The following is an 18,878-nucleotide window of genomic DNA, read 5'->3' as shown; positions in this document are numbered from 1 at the left end:
AAAAAGAAAAAAAGGGAACATAATAAATTGCAGCTCTATGTACAACCTTGGGCTGCCAGGAACAGTGCATAAAATAACATTTCCACCTTAACTCAGTATTGACCATGATTGCTTTGAGTACAAATATTAATTATTTTTTCTAATATTTTAGCAAGACTGAATATATAAAAGCAGATGTAGTGGGAGGTAAGCAAAGAGAGTTAGTTGTTTCTTGTGGGAAATAAGAAATTGAGTCTCTCAGTCATTTCTTTGTGTATGGATTGTGTGGTTAGAAAGGGAAATGTTGTCTTTCTGTTACATCAAAAGGTCTGGCTATGAAGTTCCAAACCTCTTGTGCTGCTTTTCTGAATACTAAAAGTCCTGATTATCCCCCTAATATTTACAAAGTCTTTACATTTTCTGTTTTCTACAAGTTTTAATAGTCTGAATAGGATTTTTGTTGAAAATTCAGAAAGTGAGAATCAGGGTATATCAGGCAATCACTGAATTTAACACCATTTATTTGTTGTTCTGAGTGCATTCTGTTAAAAACTTTCATTCCAGTGAATTATGGTGCTCCTAGAAAGTGGGGTCCCTACCACAAATTCCAGGACAGTGACTCCAGCAGCTCTTGAGAATGATGTTTTATTCATGGCAAATGGTAGCAGGTGGATTATATTGCCTGGGTTCAACACTACAGGAGAGAATTAAAGGAATGGCTTCAGTGTCTATTTTTTTGAGTACTGTTGTAATGACTGAAGTGGCAGAAACCAGCTGTGGGCTCTGGGAGCAGTTCTGCCTGGTGCCACATCAGAGGCTTTGGGCAGCGGCCCAGCTCTATGGGTGTCTCTGCTTACCAAGTCAAACTGAAGATTCACTGCTTCAGCCAGAAGCTTTATTTGATTCCTATCGAACTTCCTAAATAAATTAGTGATCAAAAAAGTGATAATCCTCTCTCAAAAACTGTCCTCATTCAGATCTTACGGCCTCTCATGGCTTGTGATGCAAAAGTTAAGCCACAAAGCCAGTAAGCAATAAAAATTCACACATATATTCCCATCATAGCACTAAATATTCTCTGCATAACCTCTTCAAACCAATTCTTCTTTCCTAGCCGTTTGTCGCTACTATTTAGCAATGTAAAACAGAATATGTATATTTTAGAAAGCAAGAGCCATTTCCCTCGGGGCTACTCTTCCTTGCAATCCACAGAAGACATTTCTAGCCCCTGCTTTCTGAAAAAGTAGCCATATTTTTGCATAAGAACTGTGCACTAAAAAGACAAAAAAGATGTACTATGAGATATATGAAGAAGACTATCTCAACAGGACTCTGTTCTGGGCAGCAAAGTTTTTGAATTTGCATTCTCAGGGATCTCAGATCTAATTGTTGTATACTACGACACATTTCCTAGTCTGTGAAAATGCCTATTCTACCTCATAAATTTAAATATGATACATATAACATTGTGGCATATAAAGAATCCAACCAATACTGAGCCAGGAGTGTGATTAAAATAATAGTCTGTGTACAAACGTACCTTTTCATACGCCCATGGTGTAAATAAAAACGCCACCATGGTCCATTGGACAAGGCACCAAGTTCCTCTCTGCCGTTTATTGGATTAGTTCAACAAACTGACTTCAAATAACCCGTGCCATTTCATTCCAACAAAGAGTTTGACCCAAGTGTCTTGCTAATGCTTTTGATCATAAACACCAAAAGGCAGTAATTTTCAAGCTTAAAGGAATTAACACGCTCAGTTTCTATGGCTCAGAAAAAGCAAAAAATAAAATAAAATAGCAATGTTCAAAATAAGCATGTAGGTGACAGTTCCAAAATACAAATTATTCACTCCTAAGCATGTACAAGGCTAAGTACTATGGATGGCAGGACACAGCAATATTCTTTTTGAAGCTTCTCATACAGAAGATAAATGCTGCACTCTTTAAACTCTGACTCACAAAAGGGATCCCACTGAAATTACTGGGGCTGCTACCACACTGCGATGTTACCTACGCCTGCAGTTCTTGATGCAGGACTAGGAATACAGCCAACCAATCTTAAAGGGCAGCTGATGTTACACTTTTTGTACTCCCGGCACAGAAAAATGAATTACACAGAGAGAACTTTAACATACAAGAGGTGCATAAAAAGGTACAACACAATACTGCTTTAGGCCTGGACTAGTTTCACATGTTTAATTATTTTTCTGAAGGAGTGGTAATGAGCAACCATTACTTAGATTAGCCAGATCTGAGGAAAGCTATTAGGAAATATTGAGGGACCTCTGATCCAAATGGCGACTGCAATGACAGGGAAAAGGCCAGGCTGCCAATTAGAGTTCCAGTGATTGAGCAGAGAAACTTCTTATCTGGACTGCTAGATTTTCAACTAGCTATTATTGCATAAAGAAGAAAAACACAAAGCTTCATTGTGAATAAGCTCCCTCACTGAAAGAAGCACACAGTTCTCAAAATGCAGCAGCCTCATCCCCAAACAATAATATTAAGAAAGACAATATTGGAGTTAGCACTTTTTATAACTTTCCAGAACACCATGGTCTTGCAGGTTACCTATCTTAAAATAACATGGCAGGAAAGAAAAACCCTACCAAACAAAAAAGATCAAAAAAACAACCCAAAAGATGAAAAATATTAGAAATGAAAAAACTTGACCAAAAAACATACTGCAAAAAGACAAAACAGATGTCCTTTTCTCAATGAGCATTTCTCAAGAATACTCTTTTATTCTCTTTTTTTCCCTGTTACAATCTGTAAAGATTTCTTCTTCTCAGAAGTTTCTACTGTAATAGTTGCAGAGCATAAAAATATTTTCTAAGGGACAATGAATAGGAAGGAACAGAATAATATTCTCCAGTGGCATGGAGAATGTAAATCACAACATCTTCAACAGAGCATAATCAAACTGTATTAAAAACTGTCATTCAGTACATCTATAAGCTATATGCAGGTTAAAGCAAGGTTACTTTTTTTTTTTTTTTTCCAATCAGGAATTTGATGAAGTTAACATATGAGTGAATTCAAACTATCAACCAGAAATAAAACCCAAACTATCTCATCCTGCAGTATTCTGGAAAAGAACAGCAATTCTTGTGCGGAAAGACTCTAAGGGGAGAATCTTAGTACTGTATATTGACAGAAGAAATCTTATTTCTTTAAGTGGGTTCTTCATTAAGAGAGGAAATCTGGACCAGATAAAAAATTACTTGTCTGGATATGAAAACTATTAGCAAGAAACTTACATTCAACAAATGCTGAAGCTTTTCTCTTATTAATTCTTTGTCTGTGAAGTCCCACAAACATCATTGCAATCCTGACAGAATATATAAGTCCCAAAGACTCAGATCTGCTCCTCATGCACCTAACAAGGGTTAGGTGTGTGAGAGATCTCCTTAGCCTGACTTGGCATGGACACCCAATTCCCAGAAGAACTACAGGCTAGACTAGAAAATGGGACTGGAGAGTGGCCCATCAGAACTGCAGCAGTTCCAGAGTTCCAGAGTGAAGAAAGATGTAAATAGCACACAGTTGGCTGAAAGCCTCATGAGAGAAGAGCACAGCCAGTGTCTGGGCAGCTTGATGGGTAAGGAAAGAGCCCTGGGTTTCTGGGCCAGCACTATGTCAAACAGGGCTTGCAACAGGTGTGAGGCTAGAAAGCACACTTCCCACTTCAGAGTAGATCATTGGCTGCAATCTCCCTTCTGTGAAGTCTCAGTCTGCCCCCCGAACCCTGCATCCTCATCAGCCCATCTTCAACAGAAGTGTCCATAGCCCAAAGATTACAGCATCCTTCTCAGGGGTCTGCATTTGACCCTCCTCAGGCTGAGGCCAGAACAGACTCCCTGGGTTCGTGTTCCTCTCCCCAAGTAAGAGCATGAGCAACGAGCTCCCAGGTAACCAACAGGCAGCAATGCCAACAGCCAAGCCTGGTGTGACCTTTCCAAAGACCCTGCTGTGGTGACCTACCTCTGGAGAGTGGTGCAGACTCTGTAGCTTGTAGGCACTGGGCTGTGATCAGCCTTTGTTACGGGCTATTTCAAGGCAGGTTCTGCTGCGTTTGCAGGTTTCCACCCAATTCTGGCATGCACTACAGAGGCAGATTGTGTGTCCCAGCCCCATGTCTTTATTGAGCCTTCCTGGGACTGGCTGCTGAAGACACCTGTTTCAGTCCTAAATATGACAGCAGAGAAGCACAGAGACTACATCCTTCCCTTTGATCTTACACGTAAAGCATTTGTGGCCCAACACTGTAAATATTTCACAATTCTCCCACCAACTGCAAAGGGAAGTGTATTGCATTTGCTATATTGTGATTTAACTCTCTGTACCTTGCAGCTGAGGACAGAAATGTTCTTGAGATAAATTTCCTTAGCATAAGATTACAGGCAGTAACAACAATGAAGAAAAGAACAAACACTAGAAAAAAAGGAGTGCATTACTTAGACAAAATAATAGAAACTATAAATCACTGCACTGACAGGATTAAATGTGAAACCTTTAATTATACATTTAATCATTTACCAACTTGTTATTTTCCCTGCAGTAATGTTCATGAAGCTTCAATAAGTTTTCAGCATGAAGACGATTGTATTTTACACATTGATTTTAAAAGCAATGCACACAGAGATGGTTTTAAGAATAAAATTAATACTAACTTTAGTCTTCAGTTATGTTGACACCTTTACTGGACATCCTTATTGTTCTCAGTCATAGTGCCCCTCACTTAATGATATGACTGTGTCAATGCATGTCAAGCCCATCTCCTCTATACAGATATTATATAAAATGAAATAGAACTAGGGATATAAGTGGTGATTCAGAAAGTACACTGCAGTATTAAAACCACAGACTGTAATTGCATTGCTGAAGAAGACACTATGTTATTTATGAAGTACTGACAAACTCGTGCCCACAGGCTGTTTCTGCTCTACTGCTTTTTCCACAAGGAGGCAAGAAACTGCTGCTAGATGAGAAAAATGACTCCCCAGTCCCTGAACACTTTTTCCTATGGATTCCAGTGTCCAGCAGCAGAGAGCAGGACTCGTTTTTCAATTGCCATTGGGTTCAGAATTGGCACGGAAATAACTTGATTTCTGCAAAAATTATGCACATCAGCATAATCTTTCAGCGCTCTCAGAGCAGTATTTACTAAAAACATAAAAATCAAATTAATTAATTAATTAATTAATTAATCTTCTAACTGGAGACTACATCAAAGTCCAGACATCTTTTATGTTTACACAGACCCCCTCAAAGAACACTCGGTATGAAAAAGGAGACTTTCTTCAAAGTCAGACCATTGCTTGTATGCTAAGAGAAACAGCCTAATATTATACTAAACACATCATCGAGTAGTGATTGTAAAGGCACTATTATACTGCTGGATATTGTACTGCATATCAGAGAGCTGCTGGCAAGAAAATATCTGTCCTCTGGAGCACCCTTCATTTTGTTTTATCGTGTTACAGGCTCTGGCAAATTGCCTTAAGATTCCTAAATGGGGTGGGCTGACGCACAGCTGAATTCATAATTCAGCAGCTCTACCTTTTCTTAAAAAAAAAAACAAAGCAGTATTCACTGGGTTTGTGTTATGGGGAAGATGAGTTCATTACACTCATTCAGTTTAGGCACAGAAAACAGAAGCAGACAAGAACCTTGCCAGTGTGTAGGGTGGAAAGATGAGCACTACTGAACACAGTGGAAGTACATGCTCAGAGTGACTTTTGGCTATTCTAATGGAGGAATGCAACATTTTTATTTTTGTCTTTTGCAGAGACACAAACCACTAGTTGGATTGCTCTGAGGTAATCTTCAGGTTTGAGTTGGATTTTCTTCCATTTGGTCATGTTTGGATTTTCATCATCTTGTTGAAAAATAAATTATCTGTAGACAGAACACTTGAATCCATTGGATTGGTTTGCTATAAACTGGAGGAAATGCTCCAAACTCTGCTGAGGTCTGTACCTCTACAATATTTTGTAACAGGCAAACGCAAAAAGGGATCATGAAATTAGGTTTTGGCTATCACATAGACTTCTCAATGAGGTAATTTTTCCATTTCATTTCATGAGCAAGAAAAAATTGCCTAAGCAAGGCATGGGACACATGTCTAGATCTATAGGAGTCTAAGCATATCAAGAACTAAAAAAAAAAAGATTTTTTCCTACCTTCTTTTTTCTTTTGGATCTCTTTTTGAATCACAAGGAGTTTGGACAGATTCAGTAACAGTTATATATTCCTGTATCACCCACTCAATTTGAAAAGGGCCCTCACAGCACACATACATTAAAAGAAACATGACACAGAACTGTCTATTCTATTAAACTCATGCTCTAGGCATAAACTGAAAATATAGGGGGTGTCTGTCTTCGTATTTCTGAACATATGTGAGTCCCCAGTGGGAAATTTTTACAACCTTTTTCTCAAAAACTAATGGAGAGAAAATTTTTGAGGCAACTCTTCAAACAGGATCTCTTGCTGTGTATCTAATCCAAGACTGAGACACAGGGACATTTACTCACCCTGCCAGCAAAATGATCTGTAGATCTTTGGATGTTTTCTTTCTTTCCTTTCTCTAGTCCACTTATGCATCAGGTGCCCTTAGAGATAAGGGACAGCCAAGTGACTTCACGTTTCTTGCTCTGTGTTTAAGATGGTTTCCTGTGACAGAGAGGATACAGAGACCAAATAAAGTGCATGAAGACATTTGAACAATCATTTCCAGTCATCTCATAATTCAAGTCGTTCCTACCTCCTGCCTTCAACAGTAACTAATACAGAGGAATAAAACGACCAGGAGAGTTTCTGAAAAAGCTGTCTGCAGGGATCATTGCTTAGAAAGTGCCAAAATCATTTAAGCTGCTCTATTCAGTTGTGGAAAGATAATACATTGTCATGGTTTTATGATTTTTGGTTATCGATATTCCACATCATAACATCATGCAGTGTACTGGGAGTTAAAGAGCAAATGCTCTAGTTCTAGGTACTTGTCCTGAAGAGAATAAGAACTACGTTCCCCAGAAGACTGTTCGAGTACTTTTATCATTCCTGCTTAGGGGAACAGATACAAGGCCCGTAGGTCACCTGACCTGAGTCTTCTCTCCCTTTCTTCTTGTCTCGTCGTGCTCGCTTTCGAATCATCTCACTGCTGCTCCTGACTACACGCAAGGCTTCAGTATTACTGTAAGACCTTTAGCTCTTGGACAATCCTCCTCTCAATTATATTTGATTTTGTTAACAATTGTATTGAATTATATTGTATTATAGTGTGTTATCGTGCATTCCAATACTATATTTAGTAAATTAGTTTGTTTCTCCTCAGATCATTGCCACTGCTTTTTTTTTAATTATTCTTTTTTGTGGGGGGCCCCCTGTTTCCCTTTTCCGGAGGCATGGATTTTGAAAAAAATCCCTCTGCCCCACTAGTCACGGAACTGGGCCAGACCAGCCCATAAACCATCGACATACATGTGAGGAGAGTTTCCAAAATCTTCCTGTATCTGATAGCAATCAGTTCTACTAGGTAATTGTGCCCATTTCAAACATGTTTTTCTTTCATCTGTGTTAAATGTATCTATTCTTAAACTTCTATCCAGCTGTTTGTGGCAATGGCTATGGTCCCGTCTGAAATATCCGTTCAATACCACCATTCTCTTGTTGTCATGTTCTCTTTCCTGTATCTTCTTTAAACTATACTTTCTACTTGCTTTTCACTTGACAAGGTCTTCCTTTAAGATTTGTTGTTGTTGTTGTTGTTTTGTTTGTTTTGTTTTGTTTTTTGAACTGCAAATTCTTCCACTTTTGGGAGGAGCTGGTCAGACCTCAGTATATTTCAGAATGGTGACCAAACACTTCTGTTTCTTTCTGTTCTGCCATATAGCACTAACTGATCTATGAGAGACCATTCAAATGTGATAGTCTTCTATGACACTTTTCTTCTTTTTCTTCAGAAAATTGGTGAACCTGGTGGAGAACTGGAAGAAGAGATACTGAATCGTACAGATGAATCACATCCTCTACAACCACTTCACTGCCATCGCTGGGTTAAGTGGAGAAAAGCAATCATGCAACCACTCCAAATATATTGCAGTTAAGAGCACTATTAAAAGTAGAAATATGCAAACGTCTAGCTTTATCACTTTCAGAGATCCCCTGAATAATTTTCCAAACTGTCAACTGAACAGCCAAGAGAGCAGAATGGTTTAAAAGAAACCAACCCAGAATTATTTTTCATTGCCTCACAAAGCCTAAAATGCAAAGAACTTGTAACAGGAGCAACTTTAGAGGTAAAACTGCAAAATTCTCTTCAGAGATTTTTCCATTAAAGGTCATGAGTATCAAAATCTATTGTCTCACTTTAGAACCATTATAAAGCTACTATAAATAAAGTCTCCTATATGGCACCTTGTCATTGATTCCTATTTCAGTGTACTCAGCACTGCAGACACAGGAAATTCTTAAAATAAATAGCAGTACTCTCTACTTACTGTACTTAAAAAGGAGTCAGGACTTCTGTATTTTTAAGATACTTATTGTAATTGCTCATTTGAGCAAATTATTTTTTACTGTTCAGATTAACACTACTATTATATCAAAATGGAGTGTGATTATGACAACTGCAATTGACAGTTTAGCCCTCTGTTTGCCACAAATCAGATGAAGTCAATTTGATGAATTATTTCTTAATAGTAAAAATATGAAAATTTCCAAGCAGTAATGTTAGCAGTTATTGCTCTTAGAACTAGTCCAATACTTTCTATTACAATTTTATATATATCAATACACTTTTCTTGGGTAAAACAGACAGTGCAACTGGAAAATATAGTACATAATCTACTGAAGCTATTAGAGAACTCATGGCTATTGTTCAAGAGTTCTGGCTCAGAAGAAAAAATTCCAGAAAAAATAAAAATTGACAAATTCCAAATGAATATTAAAAAATAAATAAATATACTCATGCAAAAAAATGCAAAGTAAAATATTTATGTATATTTCAGAATACACTATTTTGTCTGGCTTAAAAGATTTGGAAAGTGAAGATGGACATGGAAAGAAGATGATCTGAAAAATCAAAACATCATTTGTATTGATTTTTTTGTCAGCTCCACCTGCAACGTGTCTTCAAAAAACCAAGACAGCAAAGTGGCCCAGCTGAGTGAATTGCTCGCAGAAGACTGCCTCCCTGTCACCCATGAACCACCAAATAAATCACAGCAGAGGGACAGCATGGACAAACAGATTACAAAGAGGCAGGGAGGGTTACTTGGGAGCAGTGCGGAATATCACTGTTCTGGCCATTTGGGGTGAAATTAGGGAAGTAAGACATCAGCCAGACTTGAAACAGGTGAGAGCGACAAGGAACAACAAGACACGCTTCTAAGGGAGCACTGGCAGCAAAAGTAAGACTGACACCCTGGTTTCTGGAAGAGGCTGATGAATCTCCATCCTTGGAGATATTCCAAACTCAACCGAACAAGGTCCCGACCAACCTGATCTCACTTTGCCTTTCTTAGACTAGGATGTCATTGATGGCTTGCAGAGATCCACTGTACCCAACAGGATTCTGTAATTCTGTGAAATGTTTAGTGTACCTGCTGTTGAATCCAGCCTTCACAAATGTACTTGAAGGGAACCAGCTGGGGAGGCATTATAGGGGCCTTTCATTTCTCCCGATGTTCTCCTGGGTGGAGAGACTCCTCTGTACCATGGGATGACAGTGGAGTATAGGCACTACTGTTTTTTCAAGTGCATGCTTCACCTGTCCCTCCCTCTTTGCCTGTTACCATTTACCCAAGAAAATGCAAGAATTTTGCACCATGCACTCTGCACTCTTCAAGCCTGAGTAAGCAGCCTAATTATTCAGACAAAATACCATTGATTTAGAAATGTCTGAACAAATGAAATTCTGGCTTGCTGACCTCATTGAGAAGGACAGTCAACCTTCTTAGGGAATTTCCAACTGTGTTACTTACATTGCTTGTTCCCTTCTTTTATTTCAGGGCCATTTGATACAATTCAGCACAACTTCTGGCATTGCACACACACAGCTTATTTTGAAATCAGAGAACTTTGCTTAAGATGCAGACCTTCAGCTTCCTCTGATTTTAAAAACAACTTATGTGCACCTGAGGACAGTATATGAATCAAGGAAGCTGATATAAGAGATACAAAAATAAGATGGTGTGCCCAATTACGCATCTGCTAACAGGGATTAAAAGCAAAGTAAGCACACTTCTTTGTTGTCTTCTTTTTACACCACAAATTTTAAGTGTTTCTAATGTCACTCTACGGAGTCATTTTCAAGAAAATTGACTTTTTTTTTCCCTTCTGTCTTTCCAAGTTTACATATTTAGAGACTGGACAAATAACTTTCCCCGTGATCACTTATGTCATGGTAGACATGCAACAAGATAGAAACGATATACGCTATATTTATTATATGCAGAAAGCAACTTCCCAGGCTATAAATGAACGTTATTACTTATTTTGCTGTTCTCCTAGCAGTGTTGAACACCAATGAATCATGGATACAACAAATATCCAAAAATGGCTACTGAAAGAGACATAATATTAAGTTCTTAACAGATAATAGCTACTGCTGTACACCCCTACCCTTTATGTTATGAACAGTATGTAAATTATATTTATGCAGAGGAAACCAGTATTTAAAACTCTTACATTTTTCACCAAAATAGATTTTAGTACAGAAAGCAGTGCCTTTCCATAAGAGATTTACAATTGATTAAATAGGATGGCTTGTCCTAAAACACTTACATGATTGCATGCAAAGAAAACAGATGGTCTGTGTTACAGTAATTTGATTTCTTCCAGTAAACATTATTCATGATATAGAAAATGCTTACGTTGATCTCTTTCAGAATGATGAGTGTGCTTTGCTTCTCTCTTTAAATGAAGCCTGTAATTCTGTTCAAGAAATAGCACAGAAGCTCTGGTTTCCCAACAAATCAAATAAAATCAGGTAGTCTAATGCATCATCCCTCACTTAAGAGCCTGATAACAGAGATTCATTTTAACCTTCCACTCTCCCAAAAGTGCTTAGCATAATAGTATGATCTTTTCTCATTTACTCCTTTTGTAATGCCACTTCATACTCAAAAAAGAACACATCTACTTTCATCTACCTTCATCTGAAGACATATCATAGATCAAAATACAATATCTATTCTCTTCTGATTGCATCCAGCATTTCTCTTCTTGTACAGCTACAGGTGTATAAGAATGGAAAAAATCTTGCTGAAAGGTCTCCACCTACCCACCTCAGATTAATTTCCATTACTTGAATCAAACTAAGAGCACTGCTCAGGAAACCTTGGTTCTCAGATTTCTCTGAACAGATTCTTCTTAAGCTTTATGTTCTGAAGCACTGGATGCAGCGTGATCTGCCTTTATAATGCAGACTACCCTTGCAAAGCAGTCTAAATCCTTGAAGACCTTGGTTTCAAAGAGTGGGTGGGAACTCAGTAGTTTATTCCTACAGAGTGTCAGTTGGGGCTGATAAAGGGTACGTTGCCTCTCACCGATCTTTTGCATGTGTGAGTACAGATAGACCTTCTCAAAGCCCCAAATTTAATCCCTACGAGTACATCCTTAAATCCAGCCCTGTTCTTTAGAGGGGTTTCACATAGAAAATGATGTTCCATCATTTTCAAGTAATAACATTCCTGCTGGGATGTATCCCTATTTGTCATTATCTTGTCTTGTTTGATTACTGTTGCTTCACCTGACTGGCCTGGACTTACCCCATCCAAATGAAGTAAGGGCACAATCCTATTAAATGCCTGGTGGGAACACCCTAAGCTGCTGCTTTTGTTGGTGGGAATTAAGGGTTCTCAGAACATTGTAACACATACTTGGATACTTGAGAAATCAGACTCTTAATTAGATATTTGCTCATGACATAGTGTGATTATTTAATGTTCTGACAAAATGCCTCAGCAAACTTACAGGCCCTGAATTAACAACCTTAGAAGGGCTCTTTGCCAGCTGAGATCCTGTGAATGTCATGCTTGGCCATGGAAGCAAATTGCATTTCATGGAGCATATGAAATGATTTACCCAACAAACTGGCTGAATTATATATAACGTGACCTACTGGTCAGGCTTGTGATGTCCAGTTTTAAATAGCTGATCTTTCTTTGTCCCTTTCCTAATCCCTTGCACATGCCTTCCTCCCTACTCTGCCACGCACGTTTGACTATCCTGCTTGCTGACGGTGCTCAGCAGTAGCAGCAGCAGTCCTCGTGGCAACATGGGATGATTCATCCTGTAGCCCACATGAGTCAAATTCATACTGCCAGATCAGCCCCTTATCATAAATTTCCCTTTCTTCTGCTTGGCTCAGTGGTATTAAAATATTTGTTAGTCACATATAAATTTCCAGCTCAAGTCTATTAATCCAGGGGCTGCTCACATTTTTTTGATCTATATTAAATAAATTAACAAAACCTCAATACAGTTAAAAAATCTGCCGTGCAGCTGAAGCCATGTTATCAAACACATTAATAAAAGATACAGTAAGTATGAAAAACAAAGTGTAAATGAACAGTGCAGACTGAGATAGTATATCACACAGCAAAAGCAGATCTAGTAATTTATTTTTTTTACCACTCTGCTTAACACATTTAGGCACAGTCACCTCGGAGGAAAAGGACATCACATCAAATGTCTTCTATAGGATTTTAGCAACAGTTCCATTCTGATTACTAAACCTGGATCAAGCGTGCAAAACTGTGGTGCTTGGCAATCAGTACTCATCTCCCCCCAGAATGCAGAGATGGATGTTAAGGAAGCAGCCTTTAGGCCATCCCCCCTAGCTCCCATGACACTCACATACCCACCGCAGACCCAAGGACTGCAGTCAGTCTGAATGTATTCAATTGGAAGAATTTACCTTATGGAGTCACTCACAGCCCCCACCCAGATCATGTACCTAGCCAAGACTCTTGCTTTACCTGCTTACCTTTTAGGTAGGCTTGAGGTAGGCTTTTTTTTTTTTTTTTTTCATTCTTTTATGAATAATATTTCCATCAACTACATTTTTTTTTCCCATGAGTTTTCAGTACAACCTTGAATTGTGTCTCATCATCAAATCCACTTCCACAATGAGGAATCTAACTTCAGATAAATCATTCTAGAAACACATTTCCACTACAACAAAAACAGTTCCCTGAGTGCTTTATGCATTCTGGTAAGCATCTGCTTTGCTAGGAGTGGATTAAATAACACTGCTTCTATTATTCTAATAGTTTGTGAGATCATATGAAATATTTATATTGTCAACTACAGGCAAAATGCCTATTCTGAGTCATGCTCCAGAAGCTCAGCAAGATCTTATATTGATAGAAAAATACCTCACTTTAAATAATTGGGCAATTTTAGATATTCCTTATTCTATGAATCTCAATAATTTTGCTGTTTCCCCCTTGGGAACATGATCCATTTTAGTAAGCATTATTTTCCATGTTCAAGGGTTTCCTATGTACTAGTAGAAACATCTCCCCACAGCATGTGGAATCACAGGGCCAACATAAACACAACTACAAAAAAATACAAATGCTGACAGTAAAAATCAGTGTTCTGTCTGAGTTTCTTCTCTGCATTATATAGGGCACCAGCGATTTTTTTGTATATAGGTATGAAGAATTTGCTAAAGTCTCAATTTTCAGCTGTTTTCCAAATTTACAAAGAATATGCAGTCATTTGCAGAAACTGTATGCACCAAATCCTATCAATGTGATAAGCTGCTATCAATCTTCATGTGTGAGAATAATATTTATACAAACTGAATCTGTTACCTAGAGTCATACGCTTGACTGTATTTGGGTTTCTCAAGCTCACTATGTGGCACGACTGCTTTAGGATCCGAAGTCCATTTTCTAAGAAGACATTTGTTTCAGCAGGCTCAAGTTCTAATTTAGAGTGTACTTTTCTTAAAACATGACAAACACTGTGCTTTCCTCACATTGCGCAATTAGACAGTGCAGGATGGTTAGCATTAGTTTCTGCAACCAGCTAAAAATCTCTGTATGCTTTCTTACACAGTTTTGTGCAGCCCCAGGAGACTGAGTCACAAAGAAGGCCATGAGCCATTCCTGTCCAGAATTTCCCCTGAGTAGCCGCATTTCCACTCAGTCTGAAGCCATTAAAGACAGTTCGCTGAATCTGCACGAACCTTGACATTCACTTTGTCTCACCCTTTCCTCAGCTAAGGAATGAGAGTATCAGCAGAGATGATGAAAAAGAATGAAGAAATGGGAAGATGGAAGGTAAAGTGGCATAAGTAAGAGCGCACTATGCTTCCCTTTCCACTGGCAGAAGGCATCAAAAGCAATCCCACAGCAGATCCCATGCAGCCTTTCACATGCTATAGACAGGGAATCTCACTAAAGGTGGATGTCTCAGCCAACAGTCAATGTCCAAGCAAATTGCATCTTTAGTGGCTGTGGACAACCTTCTCTGTAGTGTCATATTTCGTTCTGTCTACACATAGATCCAAAGAGTACTCTGGGTCACCTTTGGCCAGCTCTGGTCCCATTGCTCTCAGTTTCCCTGACAAAAACAGCCACGCAGTTGCTGCTGGTATGTGAGGTTCACCCCCTTTATGGAGTGCACAACCCTCATCTTCCAGCCACGCTCCTTTTAGTGGAAGCATGCATGGGCATGGGCAATGGGTGGAAGGAAAGCAGGCAGGAGACAAAGAGCTCTGCCACTGCCACGTAGCAAAGGCAGAGAAGAGGGCAGACGTGCCCATAATTTCCATAATTTCCAGTGAGAAACTGGGCATTAAGCAGTGCCTGCTTTTTCTGATTTCTCCCCACTGCATGACTCTGCTCCTTTACTCGTTTTTATAGGCACCTCCCACTGCAGTGTTCTCCAGCACTCCATCTCCTTTGTCTCCTGGGGGCTCTCCTCCCTGATGATGAGGAGTGTCCCCTGAGCAGCTCCCCTCACTCTGGTTGCCAGTCCCATCCGTCCAGGCTGCAGCCTGGTCAGGGCAGCCACTGAGATTCAGTGCAGTTGGAAGAGAAACTGAATTGTCCACTCATCCTTGTTGAGCTGGGAAAAGGATTTAGATACCCAGTGCTCCCAAATTCAGTAGATCCAAAAGCATAATGTTGACCTTACTAAAAATCAAGATGGTCTTCCAGAAGAAAAGTGTCAATATTGTTATAGTAATCTGTGCTGTGACTTGTTAACTTCCCTCTCGTTGAATGTTAACTTCCCTCTTGTTGAATGCAAAACTGCAATAATTTCAGTCTGAAAAATCAGCCTTGAATGTATACAAAGTACACATCTCCCCTTGTTTACCCAGAGACCACACTGACTCTGCTCACATCTTTAAGGTCACCTATGCATGTCTTCTTACTGGTTTCATTTCCTCCCATTTTCTCAGCCTGACCCCCATGCTGACCCTCATGTTCCTGCACTCCCACCAGTCCTTTTCTCATTTTACTATCCTCAGTAGAGCAATAAAATATAGCTAGAAAATTGAACAATGAACATTCATAACCCAGCAAGCACTCATCCCATGTATTAGGTTCTAAAGTGATTTTTCAATAGAGATTTAGCAGCTGCCTTGCTAGTGATAAAGCACTCAGCCAAATAGCACCCCCTCTATTTTACTACTTTTAATTATACTAAAAATTATTAAATAAAATAGAATAAATTCTCACTCACTCAAAGTATGTAAAACTCTTTAGCACAGCTTTTATTTAGCAGTTACCACATGCTATTAAAATATAGAAACCATCAAATTGTGCTTATTGCTCAAGAAATAGTTAATAATATACTGTTCAATAAATACAGTTTTCATTAAATAAAACAACATGACAGCACAATTATCTTAGAATCTATGAAAATTCATTTCAGACTTGTTCCACGCCTGGGTTTCTAAAAGCACTTACACAAATCCATTCCTCCCTTACCTCCTTGAAGAAGACCCCAGGAACAACAGAAATACCTCACCACTGTTTAAGCAGTCACATCTTGCTCTTCAGCAAAACAGGAGAGCATCTCACATTATTACAATAGAATAGTTCAGTTGAAATGGACCTATGAAGATCATTCAATGCAAATGACTGACCACTTCAGGGCTAACCAAAAGTTAAATCACTTTACTGAGGACATTGTCCAAATGCCTCCTGAACACTGATAGGCATGGGACACCAGTCAGCATTCCAGGAAGCCTGCTCCAGTGTTTGACCACCCTCATGGTAAATAAACTTTTCCTAATGCCCAGCCTGACCCTGCCCTGGAAGCTTTGTGCCATTCCTGTCCTGCCATCAGTGACCAGGTCACAGCCCGGCACCTCATCCTGCTTCCCATCAGGGAGCTGCAGAGAGTGATGAGGTTGTCTCTCAGCCTCCTCTCCAGACTGGGCAGCTCGAGTGATCACAGCCTCTCCTCATGGAGAATCCTTTCAAACATTCCCTCAGATATCTCAAGTTTCTTGACTATTCCTTCTATTTTAATCTGAGATACAACTTCCCTTATTGTACAGACAAAATCTTAGCATCAGACAGTCCTGACAATGTCAAGGTATTTACTCCCAGCATTAAGCATCTAAGACTGAAATGTCAACAAGGCTACAGTCTATATACAAATTACATTTAGCCTAAAATTTAGACTACTCATAACAAAATCTGATACTGAGAAAAGGAAATATTCTAGATAAAGTGAGAGGGTCCAGTTCTACTTCTTCCACAAGAAGATTGCACTCAGGTGTGAAACTGATTTTTCTATTTTTCATCTAATAGTTTTGCAGATAAGGAGGCAGATAAGACTTAAAGTCAAGTCAGGTATTTAGCTACCAAGCAGTATGTTCACAGAATCACAGAATTGCAGGGGTTGGAAGGGACCTCAAGAGATTATTGAGTCAAACTCCCCTGCTAAAGCAGGTTCTCTACAATAAGTAGCACAGGTAGGCCTCCAGACAGGTCTTTGAATATCTCCATGGAAGGAGACTCTAAAAACCTCTCTGGGCAACCTGTTCCAGTGCTCTGTCACCACTACCATAAAGAAGTTCTTCCGCATGTTTGTATGGAACTTCCTATGTTCCAAGAAGAGCCTGGCCTCATCCATAAGCCTCCCACCTCACTTTAGATATTTATAAATATTAATCAGATGTTTAAGATGGCAAGGAGAGCTGAGATTTTATATCCTCTCTTTAGGAGAACTAGTCAACAAATATAAAGAAGCAAATACATACCAACTATTTAAATAAGAACTGCCATGTCAGGGACAAAAAGAAACCTACTGTTCTTTGAATTTCCTTATCCTAAGATTTGCAGCGGCAGCATGCTGAGAGCAAGTAGAAATCTATTGATACACCCCTTATCCTTCTGGCAAAATAAGAACCAGGTTCCCTAAACCTGATTTTAATATTAAAACATGTTCAGAGAGAGTCTTTTTGGGGTTCTCTCTGAAAATCTTGCTTGGTTTTATGGCTTGTCAGAGCTGACATAATTCTTAATCAGGGCTCCTTTAAAAACTCAGTGAATAGATAATAATATCGAGAAAACTAGGACATTAAAACTTTGATTCACATAGCACATGTCTCTAACACTTATCATACATTATGCATAGCTGTGCTATATTTTGAAGGAAATCGCTGTGACGTGTTTTCAGTGGGAGATATACACATGACTACAAAGTCTACAGCAGATCAGAAAACAGATTCTGATCTGTGAAAGATGTTCAGATAATTAGACAGAACTGCAAGAAAGGAATACTTTGTCCCAAACCAGAAACATTTTGGATTGAAGGAAACATGGATTCTGTGTTACTATGGAGGTATCTCGTAGGAGTTACAGCTTAGGTGCCTCAGCAGCCCAGTGTCAAGGATGTGTAGATCTACAACTCCAGTTTACTGTCTGAAGACTATGTCATTGGAAATACTTAAACTCCAGTTGGAATATAATAATGACCTACAGCTGCTTACATTTATCATGTTATTTTTGCTTTTTAAAGTGACAGGAATTATTGACAAATTAGTATTGACTCTAATCTCTTTAACTGTTCTGTAGATACATTTTCATCCTTACCATTTACTTGACAGTGTTAACACTATATCCCTACTTTAATGATGTGACTGACTTTAAAGATTCATTAATCCATTACTACAGTACATATCAAGGTTAAAAGAGGGAGAATTCCCTTATCAGTATGAAGGACTCGTACAGTTTGCAACAATCCTAGATGAAATTACCCTTTTGTCTTTCAATAAGCAGAAATCTCCTTCAGTGGCAAATGTTCATAATGGACTGTTTCATCTTGGCAATCATCTGAACAGCTTCTAATGTAATTAAGGCTTTAGGACAAAGTGATCTCCCCTTTAACAATTAAATATTTATGTTAACACACACATCACTTAATTGGCTTAACATATCAAAAGGTATTAATTCACTGTACAGTGTGGAAGGACTGGAAAAAAAAAACCTGGCACAGGTTTAAGTCTTTTTGGTATTAAATACTAAATAAAAAATTGCAGGGCAGAGACAGAGCATCAGAGATAAGATAGTAAGCAAGAACTAAGACAACTGATATTTAATGATCATTAGTTCTACGGTGCCACTACGCTAACTGCTAGCAGTACAAAGTGTAGGACAAGAAACCAGGAAAACTGTTCACAGAAGTCACATTAACAAATGCTAGAAATGAAAGAAAGAACATGAGCAGAGATTAGAGAGATCTTAGGTTCAACAATAGGTCCATGGACCCTCGGTCATTAATCACTGCTGAACACTCGATTCCAGAGCTGTGCCAAAGAAGCTGTAAGTGGCGTAATGCTATCTATGTCAACATGAACTGCATAATGAAACAATATCTACAGCCTACATCATCTCGACAAAGATCAAA

General features: G+C 38.8%; 1 protein-coding gene across 13 annotated transcripts in view; it reads right to left on the bottom strand.

The window, feature by feature from the left end:
- The window catches only part of LOC420965 (poly(rC) binding protein 2), a 489,700-nt gene that overhangs the window by 381,292 nt on the left and 89,530 nt on the right, over positions 1-18,878 (bottom strand). For 12 of the 13 annotated variants that reach the window (XM_025147773.3, XM_040695582.2, XM_040695566.2 and 9 more), the window contains one exon: positions 6,524-6,662. The exons of the other annotated variant lie outside the window; for it this stretch is intronic. The gene's annotated coding sequence lies outside the window, so the exon portion shown is untranslated. The remainder of the gene's footprint in view (positions 1-6,523; positions 6,663-18,878) is intronic. 13 annotated transcript variants of the gene reach the window in all.

Source organism: Gallus gallus, chromosome 2 (assembly GCF_016699485.2).
Source record: "Gallus gallus isolate bGalGal1 chromosome 2, bGalGal1.mat.broiler.GRCg7b, whole genome shotgun sequence".
Classification (NCBI taxonomy): Eukaryota; Metazoa; Chordata; class Aves; order Galliformes; family Phasianidae; genus Gallus; species Gallus gallus.
This window is presented reverse-complemented; position numbering and strand designations above follow the sequence as displayed.